The sequence below is a fragment of the Amphiura filiformis genome, chromosome 8, assembly GCF_039555335.1.
Source record: "Amphiura filiformis chromosome 8, Afil_fr2py, whole genome shotgun sequence".
In the NCBI taxonomy this organism is placed as follows: domain Eukaryota; kingdom Metazoa; phylum Echinodermata; class Ophiuroidea; order Amphilepidida; family Amphiuridae; genus Amphiura; species Amphiura filiformis.
In genome coordinates, this window is record NC_092635.1 from 21,066,636 (window position 1) to 21,081,777 (window position 15,142).

Here is a 15,142-nt window from a genome sequence, read left to right on the forward strand (position 1 = left end):
GTGAGAGATTAAGGTCATGTCTTCCATATGGGGGGGGGGGTGGATTGCAACTGGAATATCCAAATCATGATAGATACATTGACAAAATACATTAGAATAGATATCACAAAACTTTGGAACTTTATGTATGTTTGGTGTTTTCAGTATATGATAGCCTAAAAGTTTTTATAATGCCTCCTTTGGTCCCCATGGAGCAGATTGTGTCATAATGTGTGGAAACAGTAAGAACTTTCATTTGGTATTTATACAGAACCTTATTCAGAATGATATTCATACATTTTTATGAATTTAACATTTTGAATAATGTTCATGAATTTTAGACATTTCCTGTTTGGAAAACATCAGATGCATCAACAAATACATAATGCAGGAGAATAACTGAATTCAAATATTGGAATAAAGGCCCTTTAAGAAGCTGCTGCATGCATTGGTAAAATGTTTGTCAGCAATCTAGAATAGTTTATTATGCTTAAAGTAACAATTCAAATGAAAGGTACCACAATCCTGGATCCTGTTTCCCAAAAATTATTATGATCCATTTTGTTTTTCTTTTAACAGACAGGTACCTGGTACAAGACCTGTTACTTCATATGACAACAAGCATGCCTTAATATTGGTTCAAAAATTTAAAGATAGCTCTTGTGTAAGAAGAGAAGTTAGAAAATGTTATGTGATAAAACACAACAAATCTACTGTTGTGCTAAATTTTTTAGTTAACAATCTTGATCATGCTTAACATTTAAATTTACTGGACAAATAAGTTTATAAGTTCATTTCTCAAAATCAATATTTTATGGACAAATGACTCATTTCACTGAATGACATTGGCATCATTAATATAACCAGAGGAATATCGCCCGAATATGATGCTGGTCCTCATCCCCGGGTCCTCATCATTATAAGGACCCAATCAGGACCTGACCCCCAATCTCTAATAAAATGGAAGTTTATACAGGTGTCTATGAATTAGGGGGTCCCGATTTTGATCCTCACACGTTGCCCTTGCCACCCCCCCTGTAACCCACTCTTTTCCGCAAATCTAGATGCCACTGTTTCATAGCATCACAAATAATGAAGCGGCATGAAAAGTACAAATCCAATAGTATATGTCCGTCATACAACAGGTGAATCCCTCAGTCCACTGCCTGAAACCTGATATTACTACAACATTGTTATTGCAAAAAAAGTGGGTAATGGTGAATCCAACGGACGAGGACACAAAACACATCAAGGATCAATAAATGATACAAGAGGATACCTTGAATATAAACAACAGAAAGGAAAACGAGCAAGGTACACCAACTTGATGTGGGGAAACAAGTAAAATACAGACTAGACAATATGCAGGGGGGGGGGGGGGGGCAAAACCAGCAAATGTAGGCATAGGAAGAAAGCAAAGTTCGATAGCCAAAAATTACCAGTTCCAAGGCTCACAAAAGTGCTAAACCTGCAAAAACAACAAGGATCAATGGTAATACAAAACTGCACTAGAACATGTGATGAAAATCACTGTGCATATAAACAGACACGCTAAACCAAACATCCAGAGTAGGCACAAAATAAGCAAAGAAAAAAAAAAAAAAATTGCCAATTCCAGAGCCCACAAAAGTGTCAGGAAAACAGTACACTGGAAGTGATGAAAATCACTGTGTACATAGCAGTCAAACACTAAACGGACAAAAAACAACCGACGTTTCGAGCAGATAAACTGCTCTTCTTCAGGGACAGACAACAAAATATAAAAGCAAACAACAAAAACTACACGCTGTAATTTAAAAACAAATTCAAGTCAAAAACTGAAGGCAAGTTCAAATAGAACTCAGTAGCAAACAAGATAAGCTCAGAGCAAAATAAGCATGTCTTACTTCAATGAAGCACAGTTTACTACCTGTTATTGCAGTTTTCTGATAAAATTATTAATTATATCCAAATATCATCTCACAAAAAATATTGAAATTCCTTACCAACGGCTACATACATACATCAATCAATATACCTTTTTAATTACCATCTCTCCCTAACCAAATAACGCTGTATTTGTTGACGCACGTTTATTTAATTTCTTCACAAACAAATACTGCACACTTTTTATTTGATTTCTTGATTGAAGCCAAGGTGACTTAATGAGAACAAATTTACTTAAGTCTGTCGCTTATTAAGTGCATTGTGTCATATGGCATGCTGGCAATTGAAAGCAATTTGGACTCTATTGTTCCAATAAAAAGACAATTTAATATTGACAGTTAACACAGTAAGGTGTGAGAGTGCAGTTTTAGCTTCATGCATGGATTGCAATTCAAGGACTATTCCGTTTTCTCAACTTTTTAACAAACTTTTTAAACTGTTACTTTCATGGTTATTTACTGATTTTAATGAAACAAGACATTGAAATAAGAACAAACATGCCCGCCCAGTGCCAAAGAGAATTCTATTTTTTTTAAATATTATTCTTAGACAGTGCTACTACCACTGACAGGTTACTAGACAGTAGCACAGGCTCTGTGCTGGACTCTGATACCTGTGATCTAAGATATTCCAGGGTTTTTCACAGTTAGAGAATAAGCGATAGAATTTTTATTTTGCCTATCCTCTCGTGTGATAGACGACAGGCAGGTCCAATATTTTGAGTAGTGGATGCCGGCGCAGCCGGTATCCACTACGATAAAAATATTGGACCTGCCTGTCGCTCATCATAGGTAGAGGATAGGCAAAATAAAATTCCTATCGCTTATTCTCATTCTTAGTCAGTTAAATATTATTTTAATAACTGTAAACAATTTTTTTAAAGCAAAAACTAAGCTACCGTCATAAAAACTCCCTCATTATAAAATGAACGAAACTTGTTTACAACTTCACGTATTCTGTTGCGCAGATTGCTAGCGCTGTTCGCAGATTCCGCACTAGTTCACGCATCCAGTGCGATACATACGCGCACCTCTACACGCCGAAGTCACGATTATCAAGACGCATGATGACGTGGGGTCGCGTCTACGGCCTGATAGACGGCACCAAATCATGCGATTGTCCAATCAGAAATGTGTCTACGAACTAGACCACTTCCACTCACTAAGAATTTCCAATCGATGCTAGTTCTAACCAGACAGCAGACCTCAATTAAGCTAGGTCATTGCAATTTGCCTCCAAAATGCCTGTTGCACTACAGCTCAAAGTCCCTCAAAGTAGGGGTGCAAAATTGTGATGCAACTTCATAAATATTGCATTCCCAATTTAAATCGACACTGCGCTTCAACTTGAGGCTTGTTACCAGATCAAATTTCCAAGGGGTGCAAAACTGCTATGTCATCCCACTAAGTCACTACCAAAATTAACTTAACCAGACTGACATGTCCAAAAACAAACATTTTCATTAAAAATTAATCTGGATAACAACAAACAAAGTTTGGTCTTAAGAAACAATCACAGATACTAGATATGCTAAACAAGAACACCTTAAAATGTTGTCATTTTTAGAACAAGCATTTTATTCTGCAGATTGTTCAGAAATAAATGTATTTAACAAGATGTGAATTTGTACTGTGCGGTAAGCCATTTATGAGAAAGCCAAAGCCACAATTGTTGATATGGTGTCAAGTCATTTCAAGTTAGTGATGACAATAATTAAATTTTTCTTCCATACCATTGGTCACTAATTTCAAGCTTCACACTACATTGGAGTGCCTTGTAATAACAAGCATCACTTGAAAAGTTAACCATTAAATTAAAAATAATTGCACAGTTGTAAAAAACAAATGGAGATCTCAAATGCTAATTGAGTTTCTTCATACTATTCTTGCCCAGCCAAGGTTTACATTCTTCATTTCTCACCAACTTTGAAATTTGTTTACCAAAATGGGTAGCGTTCTTCCGGAAAAGAGCTGGCCAATTATGTTGGTATATTCAGGAACATAGGCTATATTAATGTAGCAATTACACAGTGAGGATACATTTGATGAGTAAAATCGTTTTTAAGATGTCAAGGAATTTCTCTCTCCCTCTCTCTCTGTCAGGTGGTGCTATGAAGCGCTGCTGTCAGTGGTATCCACTAGAGTATTGATCTGATATCTCTGATGCCAAGTGTGTTGCACCATTTCCTTGTTTACAAACCAGTTTTACGTCATTAGTCCAAGATATGCAGACACATTTATTTAGTCTCTTGATTTTATTTGGGACACCCTGTATATGCACACACTTTCAAATAGGATCAATAATAATAATTGTTTTAAGGAGTCAGACAAGTAACAGATTTTTTCAATGGAAAGTTGTGCAAAATCAGGTGACAACTTGTGCTATGATGCTATCTTCAGTAGATAGCATAATTTGATGATATTGATAGTATACAGTTTTTGATCACAACCACTGGTAGTGCAAACTTCTGAGGCTTTATTTAAAAGGCCACAGCTGCATTACTAGATTGTAAGTTAATAAAAATAGGGAGCAGGGATATGTGGGCAAAGAACAGAGAGTCCTGACTTTCCAAATGAAACTGAGCAACTTTAATTTCATAAGATTTTCTTGCACGGTGCTTTATCAAAGCTTTAGAGCAGCTCAACAGCTCAAAGACAAAGACCCCCATATTTTGTTCAATAGACCTCTTTCACTTCTACAATTGCAGGGCACACACCTACCAAATAAAAATTGAGGGCCACACCATAGATTCAAAATTATCATACCCTATTCTCTTCTTGAATTAGTATAGACCCATCTATTATTTTGTTCCATCATCATAAGATGGCAACATCATTTGGATGGGTGCATCGATTCCAAAATGCTTATCAATTATCTATGCTGCATTCTGTATGCAATCAATCACTCTTTGAAAAAAAAAGTGTCTGACCTTGAATGTATTCCTATATCATGGCCAAGGGTAGCCCACATTGATGGTGAAAAGTAACCCTACGGTTACATCAAGTTTTTCAATAGTAAACGGATGTACTCCCTTGCCCTTTCATTTGCTCCCTTTCTAGCCAATTGTTCTTACATAACTCTATCTTAGGTGTGCAAAAAGAACTTCCTACACTAAACTGTTATACTGAGTGTTTAAGTGAGTATATCAATATTTTCATGTGAAATATTGAGAAATTCTAACTTATCATGTTTTCATGTATAATCTTTAAACATTCTTTGTGTACCCCCTCTTTTCACATAGAAAATTGTGTTCGCCACAAAGAGATTATACAAAAGAGTAACAACTCAAAATTTCCCTGGATGTTACAAAAAAAAATGCTATGCTATACTAAGACAAGAGCCCAAAATGATCTGATAATTTGTGTATTTTCAACTATGCAAAGGCTTGAGCATTACCAATGTTTGCGCACTCAGTACACATTTTTGGCACAATGTATTACACACAGTACGCAAACAACAACACACTTTGAATCAAAGTTTGCCAGGTGCATAGCGAAAGTATCCAAAGGTACACTATAGGCGTGTTTCTATTGGGACCATTTACCGGTAAAAAGACGGTAAAGGGATTAATTCTGCTCAATAGAAACTGACCTTCCCCGCTATTTACCGGTAAACAGAGGTAATTTTTACGGTAACGTTTTCCTTCTTGAGGAAGGAAAATAGCGGGGACGCTTACCGATAAACGTCAATAGAAACTCACTCCGTTCCGATTGAATGCACATACAGGGAAGAAAACGGAAGTTGAGTCGCGAAATTGACCTCTGCATCATCAATGAGCTAGCTTGTTTATGTATTATACCATGATTATACCATTCCGTTCGCCAAAATTTTTAGGCCTAATCACATACAAGTATTTGACTCACTTGCTATAAATAAAGTAAATGGAAGAAATATTCATAATGCATTATCCTTGCATTATACATATTATGCTAAATATTTAACATGAGTTATGATTTATGACCCTAGTAAAAGCCATGAAATAAAACAACAACAACAACATCAGCGGATGAATCCAGCTGTGCATGCGAAATAAATAGAAATCAACTCGGATCCGCGGCGGTGTGTGCTTCAGAAAATTAGAAAGATTTCATGAATTTAATATTATGTTGTTGATGTTAAATTACTATTCGCTAAAAAGAATATTAACTGAAATTAAACTGTGAAAGATTAAATTCTAAGACCTATTTTTTTTTTTGCGCGCAACAATACTGAGTACTCACGTCGATATCACTGAGGGGATTTCCCAATGGCGTAATTTGATGTACGAGAACGAATGAAAACGCTAATAAAAAAACATTATTCTTCAGTCTTCTTTTCTCGTGTTTGCTACCTCATTTTTAGCCAAACAATTAAGAAAATACTACAATATTAATATCTACAAATGCTTTGCGATTGACTCGGGGGTTGACCCCAGTGCACGACCTTTCGCCGGCAAACTTTTAAGGTGTGTCAATTGACGCTGTTCATCGAGTGTTTACCGGTAAACAACGTGCAATGGAAACTGACCGTTATCCGCCTTTCGCCGCTATTTGACGGCGAACAGTTTTACCGGTAAAATGCAGGGGACTCAATAGAAACACGCTATATGATGACATGTAAACATGAGTCCCCACTCTTTGGTTGTATCTCATTGGTTCTCAAAACGGATTGTACCTCGAAGCGATGCATGGTTAACCCATAGTATTAGTTATGAGGTGAAACACTTACGGTAGAGTCCGAGGTACAGGTACAACACGGACAATGACATTTTTGCATGATGTGACAAAATTGTTTAAAGTTAAGAGAAATAAATGTTAAAAACAATCATGAGTTGTGAATGTCAATTTTTATGATAAAAATACTGTTTAATAATACAGAAAGAAAGGAATATTACCAAGGCATGAACCCCCTATATCCCTCCAAACATCGTAATAGTCGTGAATTTTGTCGTGAGAATATTCCAATCAGAGCATATTGATCGCGATATTGAACACTTTATTGTGATATTAATATCATTGTTTATACATTTAAAGCTTTATTCATGACACAGATTTACAAATTTTACAACACGGATTACAACACGGAAAATGGATTTTAGAAAACGGTAAACTTCGGACTCTTACTTACGGTGTCAAACATAACGCAGCTAAAATGAGAATCAATCAACAAAATAACTGTAATTTATCATACCTCACTGATATTTAAAAACAAACAATTATTGTTTTAAGTCTTAATTTTTAGAAATTACATAAAACAATTTTGTTTTGTCAATATTGTTCAAAAGGTAAAAAAAAAGTTTTCATTCAATGACCTAGTATTACACCATAAAAGGTGGACAAACGCATGCAATAAGCACTTACAGATCTAATAGGTTAACAGTGCCTTTGATGTTAGTGTTACTTAAAGGGATGATCAAATTCTATATTTGGATGAAACGTAGCTGCATACACAGCAGCAACAGCACACTAAAATTCACTTCAACATGTTCATTGCCTCTTGAACGATGTCCAATAATGTTTTTTTGTTTTTCTAAAATGAAAGCTGAGGGAATAATGTTGAGCCTCATAAGTCTTTTAATGGATGTCATGATGGATGGACGAGATGTTCATGTCTAGGCTTGTATGTTGCTTTATACAGAGCATCAAGTACCTGCAATATACTGCTTTCCCATTTCCCTTTCATCATCTTTTTCCTGTCTTTTCTTTTCTTAACATGTTTAACCCAATTTCAATGATCAGTGCTGTGGTCAAGTCCCCTGCATGCAAGCACAAATCCAAGTCCAAGTCCAGGAGTGTGGGCTGGGGGTTGAATGAAGTAGGGTTTCCATAACAGGTTGAATAGTATTGATTTTCTTTTACACCTTTATGGTCAAAGCAACTTGTGACTCCCTATTCACCCCAGTATTTGCCATTACAGTGTTATGATGTCAACTGGATCATGTTTTTGAGTCCTGAACCATGGTCAAACTGATCACTACTCAAAGTCTACCACATGTATTACACAATTAAAACACTGTTTAAAAGTTCAAACAACTCTGATTAATCGGTGAACTGAACAGCCAGTTGCTTCAAAATAATTAAACTTGTTTAAAATTCATAAAAAAATATTTTTAAGCAACTTGCTTTTCAGTTCATCCATTAATCACCACTGTTTAAACTTTTAAACATTGTTTAAGGGCTGGGGTATGAGCGACCTTGAAGTACCGGTATCTGGAGAGGGGAAGCAATGAGTTACCCCAAATCACAGCGGCAGGTAGTGACTGGGCCGCCGAGTGCTAATATATATTTATTTTGGAAGGTTCGTGTTTGTTTTAAATTTTGGGGCGTTTTTCCATAATTTGATATTTTTGGTGATATTTCAAAAAAGCGACATGCCAATGACAACTCTTTGGGCACATAGTTTGTTATTGTTATTGCAGTTCTTTTCCACATACCTACGTTAACATTCGATTGGGTGATTTACTAATATTATATATTTTATGACTGCAATTTGGCGTTTTCAATGCGTTTTACACGTATCATGAAATTAACGCAAATATCTAGTCACGCTGCTTTTAGAATTTTTACCTGATCGTCGGCTTTTGCAGGCAACAGAATGCAGACTGGCTCACGATAGATGTCGTATTCCTCTATGTGGTTCACTCATTGATAAAATGAGTTTGCATTCCTTGTAACAAACACACATTGCCGCCTGGAAACCGGGTCTGGTACTGATTTTGGGACAGCCAATAGACTTCAGCGCCGTATCAAATCTCATAAAAACCACACGACTGACGACTATGTGTTTATGTTTCCCGCACTAAAGCTTGTGTCTACATCTATTACTATACTTCTTTGGAAACGTTGACCTTTGACCATTCTTTGTATAACGCCTGATATGACCTTGATATGTTCGCTTGATTGGGCAATGCGTTATAGCATCCATTTAATTGTTAGGACTTGGTCAGTAGATAATACTTGCAGGGATACAATAGTTTAACATGGTGTGTGAGCATGGTGAAAGACTCATTATTGATTAGGGGCGGACATATTAAAGGCACAGGTCCTTTGCGTGTATAGCAGAAAATTATAATAGAATGTGTGAATAGAATGTTTGGAATTTTGCAACTAAAATACTAACTGCATTCTGCATTATGTATTTATTTATTTATTTAGGCCTATGCCTATTTATTTATTTACTGACTTATTTATTTATTTTATTTATTTGGTATATTAGTTAGTAGGCCTAGTTAGTAATATTCCATGATAGGCCACGTCGGTTTATTATTGATTGTTGATAACTTGACAACTTGATTGATTGATCGATTGATAGTCATTTCACATTATATTCCTAGTTTATAGGCCAATTTGAATAGCATCGTACATTAGATAAATATACCTATCAGTATTGATTTATTCTATTCAGCAATATCAAGGATTACTATCAAACTTCTCATAGCTGATTGTCAGTTGGCTCAGTGGTAACGCAGTAGGTTTTAAGCGCTTCAGACTCGAGTATTATGCGTACAATATTGTATGTACAATATATACGTTATTTAATCTATTGCCATTCTATTTCCAGTAATGTTTAAGTTCTAACGAATGTTTGATGACGAAAAATCGATAATATGTTGCATTCAATATCTAGCAGAAATATATTATCGATTTTACGTCATCAAACATTCGTTAGAACTTAAACATTACTGGAAATAGAATGGCAATAGATTAAATAACGCATATATTGTACATACAATATTGTACGTATAATAAAAAGTCTGTATACTGCTTTACAACACCGAGGTCCCGGGTTCGATTCCCACCTCTGCCTATTTTTTGCAAGGCTGAGAAAAAAATGAAATTTCTGGACTGCAAACTTATTTGGCGCAGCGATCTGAGCTGGTCCTTTTCTGGTGGCTGTGTCTGTTACAGGCACACTCCCTCTGCATCCAAACCAGGTTCACGCTCATTACACCTCCCTTAACAGTGCCATTCCAAAAGCTGCACAATCCAGTGTATTATATGTAACCATTTTCATGGCAAAGTTTTAGAAACTGGTTTAACTGTTTACTGTATTTTTCATTTTCAAGCTAGGGAGGGAGCTCAACCAAATTCCAACTTAGCCCTTTTGACACAAGTTGAAAATTCCAATTCCAAAGATTTCTGACAAATTAAAACCAATTTTATCAAATTTGATCAGTATGTTTCTAGCCAACTTCACAAATAACAGCTAATAACAAAAATATCAAATAGGCAAAACTGTAAATGGCAAAGCCGATTATTACAGTCACGTTCTCAACGAGATGAAGGAAGTTTTATTATACTGATTGAGACAAGCCCGGAATAAACAAACACAGCAATAAAAGACAGACCTCACATGAAATGTACAGGTGTGAATAGTTGAACTATTCATAAAGAAAGATGTCATAAAATCATAAATTGGATGCTACAGTGTTGCCATTCTTTCAGCCCAAGGCACACAGTTCTTCGTACAATTTATGTAATTGTCAATCGCAATCTTGAACTACCATCCTCAAGCTATGCTAAGCATTTGATGCTATCTCAAAGTCGAATGTTAGGGTCTAAAATGTTTTTTTGCTGATTCTTTTTGTTGTTGTTGTTGTTGTTTGACATTGTGAATTTTCACATTTTATTTGGGATATTGTGAATCATCATCAACTTTCTAAATTGTATTGAATTGTGGTGAATCTTGAACAAAAATTAGGTAAATTTTTGCCTAATAAATTATACGAAAGGGTGAATCTTGAAATAATATTTTGCAAAAAAAAGGTCCATAAGAGGCAAATTTTGACCTTGGTATTTCAAATTCAAGAAAAAATGTGAATACAGGCGAACGCTTGAGGAGGGTAGTTCAAGATTGCAATTGATGAATACAGTACAGTAACATTTAAGCAAGCTGGGGGGGCAAGCAATTTTTGGCATGCCATTTGGAAATTTTACCCTCCCCCTGGGAGGCTCGTAATTATAGCACAGCTCCGATTATTCCATGTTATATACTTCATTAATATATTCTTGTTCATTGATTGGTTAAAAGCGGATCACATGACCAAAAATAGTTCTACCATCAGTACTCCTATCCGTAAATAGTACCTCTAAGCCGTAAATAGTATTTTCAATGTCCCGGATGAGCCGTAAATAGTACCTCCTAGCCGTAACTGGTACTTTTGACCATGTCTTCCGTGTGCGCGCATTCGATGCGACGGAACAGTTCACGCACGCGAAACTGCCATAGCGTCATTTCGCGCTGCTGTAATTGGTTAGCCCGATTTTAGGCTATTCGATTTTTTGAAGGGTAGGTTGTGCTTAAATTGGTCATGCTGTTCACTCAGGATAGAAGCGGGAGAGTCAAAACGTCAAATGATTTTCTTTTAACAAATCAATGACCAAAGAACAAAGAACATATTAATGAAGTATATAAACAAATATATACTGTTTTATTCGAAGTTCTGGTTAAAACTATGGTCCTCGTTGAGATCAATTAATACTATTTTCCTTGGGGCTGCGCCTCAGGAAAATAGTACTATTGATCTCACCTCGGCCCATAGTTTTAACCAGAACTCTCATGGCAGTATATATTTGTATACTATGTCAGCTCCAATGTGTACAAATACCGGGGCAAAAGAATAAGAATGTGTTCCCTTGGATGCTCCAGGGGTAACAGAGATGAGTACCACTGCCCATCAAATCTGCAAAAATCATGCAAAATCAGCCTAAGCCAATCATAACATCTCAGCCCCCCCCCCATTTTATTTGACCATGGCATTTTCCAATTTTCAAATCTTATATCCAGCATAAGTAGCCCAATTAGTGCGGGTGAGATGATGTTGTGGCAACTCTGGTTTAGAGGTGTGAAAAGTTTAATTATTGACAAAATGGCCCCCATAAACCCAATCCAATCACTGCTAGGATGTTTTATGGTGAGGGAGACAGACACTTACTACAATAGCCGTGTTCAGACGGGCTTAGGGGTAAGTTCGTGTTAAGCTAACACGAAGCTACCTCTGAGGTACCGTCTGAACAAGTATCGTGTTAACTACCTCGAAGCTTAACACGGAAGATTTACCACAGAGAAATCTCTGTGGTAGCGCGCTAACACGAAGCGATCGTTCCGTGTTAGTGCCCGTATGAACAAGATTCTGGGGTAAGCTTGACCTTATGGATACAACACTTACAATTTCGCAGTATTTTAAATTTCTTTAGCATAAATTCACAATAATTTATCTCCGTTTCTCACCGAGAATGAACATGATGATGAAAGAAGCACCACAAAAACGAAAACAAAAAACAAACAAAAAAAACCCTAACAAAACAAAACATTAAACTGGACAAAAGAAGAACGGAAGAGCTGATATTAGTGTCTTGAAAGACAAAGAAATTGAGTGGAGAAGAAAATAACAGCTAAAAAACATGTGTAGGACATAATTGCCCTGAAACTAAGAGACATCGCGTCGGCTTCCACAGTGTACTTGCAGATAGCAAACGGCCCTAAAACTTCCAGGAAATTCCTAATACCACGAAGTAAAGACCGAGCCGTGCAGCTAACACGGAGTGCTTAGAGTTAAAGACCATGAGGAAGGACCGTGTGGACAAGTATCCGTGTTAAGTCATGACCTTGCACTACCTCCGTATTACGGTAACACGGAGGTAAGCTCCCGTGTGATCATGCCTTATGCCAAGTACATCATAAAATGGTGAAGTGTCAGACAAAGTAGGTAATATAAATGATGAAATGGGCAGAATGATAGGTGATGATGGGGTGTGAACGATGTGAGAAAATCCTTCATCTTCCTGATGTTACCAAGTTGATTAGTGTGCAACTGTAACTACTATGGTGTGAATCAGCGTTCGAAATTTTGGTTGTCCGGTTGCCCGGGACAACTAAAAAAGTCGCCGGACAACCAAAAATACTGATTCGGTTGTCCGCCGGACAACCATCAATCTAGCCAAAAGTCACATTTGTAGGCCTACGGACAACCAAAAACTTAGACAGACAACCAGAAATTGTAATCTGGTTGTCCGTGGGACAACCATGTATTTTTCCTAAATTCGAACACTGGTGTGAATACTATATACTAGGGGCTGTTGATTCCCATTTAATTCTCTAAATGTTTAAACAGATTTTTCTCCAACCATATTTAAAACAGCGTTTATTATGTAAAAAAAGAAAGAAAGCAAAAAAAGAAAGCAAGACAACAATGGTTGATAATAAAGGCTGGACCCTTTTAGAATAATTTTTAAGTTATTAAATAAAATTGCACACAAAATTTGAAAAGTGCAAATATTGGTACATTTACATTTTTAGTGATTTTTCTAAACGTTTAAACCATGCAAATGGCCAACTTGATCATACATCCACCACCACAGATTTTAATTGCAGCAAATATTTTGTTCAAATTTTGATTTCTCAAAATCTTTTTCAACCTTCACCTCCAGGCCCGTGACGCAGGATTTTGTTTGGGGGTGCTGATTTTGAAAAAGTGGACCTTTTTCCCAAGGGGGGGGGGGGGATTTGGTGAAAAGTGGACTTTCTTTCCAAAATTTGGACATTTTTTAACGAAAAACCCATAAAAACCTGATTTTTTTGCTTGTTTAGCTCGCAAATTGTGAAATTTTGGGACTTTTTGTACACTTTGGCAAATTTGGGGGGGCCTGCGTGACGGGCCTGTTCACCTCCCATATTTATCACTATTTGCACAAGGAAAAATCAAGACAATTTTTCCTCAAAATATTATTGTTGACTTGAATTATATTAAATGCATTACAAGATTGAATTAAAATAAATAATCCACCGAAGAAGCATTATTCATTTATTAAGGGTCGGTTCATAGTGAATATTCGAAGATATAATATTCGTTGTCGAATACTTTTGTGACGCCAAAATATATACGGCAACGAATAAAATATGATGACACGCCGAGTTGAGTCGGATTAAATATCGCGCAACTGATAGCGAGATACTATTGATTTATATGAAAGGCTCGAGGTCACCTGAATATCGTTCGACGAATGATGATTTCAAAAATCCCCAATGAAAATTAACCTGCACAGTTGTGCAAAATACGCCTGGATAGTTCCAAAATGGCTGATAACGAACTGAAAGAAAACGTTATTAGTGCGGTACAAGCGCACCCATTTTATATGACATAAAAGTAAGGGACTATATAAAGACGTCCAGAATAAGGAAAATGCCTGGCAGGCAATAGCATTCCAATGCTGTAGTGATGGTAAGTTATGTTTAATGCAAATAATATGATATTTAGGCTTACAAACATAACCTACAAATGTACAAGTGAACGGTTCATTGTTTGCTAAATCCAAGCGAGATCACCCGAAAATCTATGCAAGAGAAATTTCTACTGCTGCTGATGAAAAATCCTAGAGTGCGTTTGGAGTTTTTTTTCTGCACTTTACCAGTAGGCCTAATAAATTCATAAAAAATAAAAATCAAGTAAACATTTAGAGCGTAATGTTTTTACTCACTGCTCATCTGATCCACTTTCCCAGGAAATATCGATACTCCTTTTTTTTTTTGACTTTCCAGACATATGAGTAAACATCAAAATTAATGTTTACAAAACAATCAAATATATATACATACATTCGTTTGCATTTTGTACATTAATATTAATATTAATAATGTACAAACATTGAAAAAGGGGGCCTAAGAGTATGTCTATTTTTAATCATATATTAATTCCGCCATGCCCAAACATATTTTATATATGAAATCGTGTAAAAACTGACCCCTTGTAAATCTATGGAACCCCAAATTCCAATCAAAAATAAAAACAACTTTGTTATCAAAATACGCTAGGACTATTGTACAGGAATTTAATAGATGGTGCATTTTAATAAATAAATAGATTAACACCGGTAATGGACGAGAAATATTTGGCAATACCGGATTGACCACAAAGGCAGTGAATAAAGAAATTAATAAAATAAAAATAAATTAAATGAGAAAATGAAAGCAAGGACATTTGGTGAAGTATTGTTTTAGAGTGCGAAGGAGTCCTACATGTTTAATATCCTGGCCCAGGACACTGATTAATGTAAATTCAACCCATAGTTATTTTATCTGCTTTTGCCAGCATTCAACTTGTTCAAGGTGATTTATGCCTATTTTAAATAAAATTCAAATCTGAAGTATCAACGTTGTATCGTGCACAAATTATGATCCGAGACTATTTCATTTGACACGGTTGTATGGATTTCAAAACATCGGTCCTATAATAAATATCGATTAGAGAATTACAGCAAGA

The 15,142-nt window shown here is 36.1% G+C and overlaps 2 protein-coding genes across 2 annotated transcripts in view; both read right to left on the reverse strand.

Moving 5' to 3' along the window:
* Nucleotides 1–15,142, reverse strand: part of LOC140158792 (repulsive guidance molecule A-like) — a 253,981-nt gene that overhangs the window by 122,442 nt on the left and 116,397 nt on the right. The gene's annotated exons all lie outside the window — the stretch shown is intronic.
* Nucleotides 1–15,142, reverse strand: part of LOC140159457 (uncharacterized) — a 154,376-nt gene that overhangs the window by 12,331 nt on the left and 126,903 nt on the right. The window lies entirely within an intron of this gene.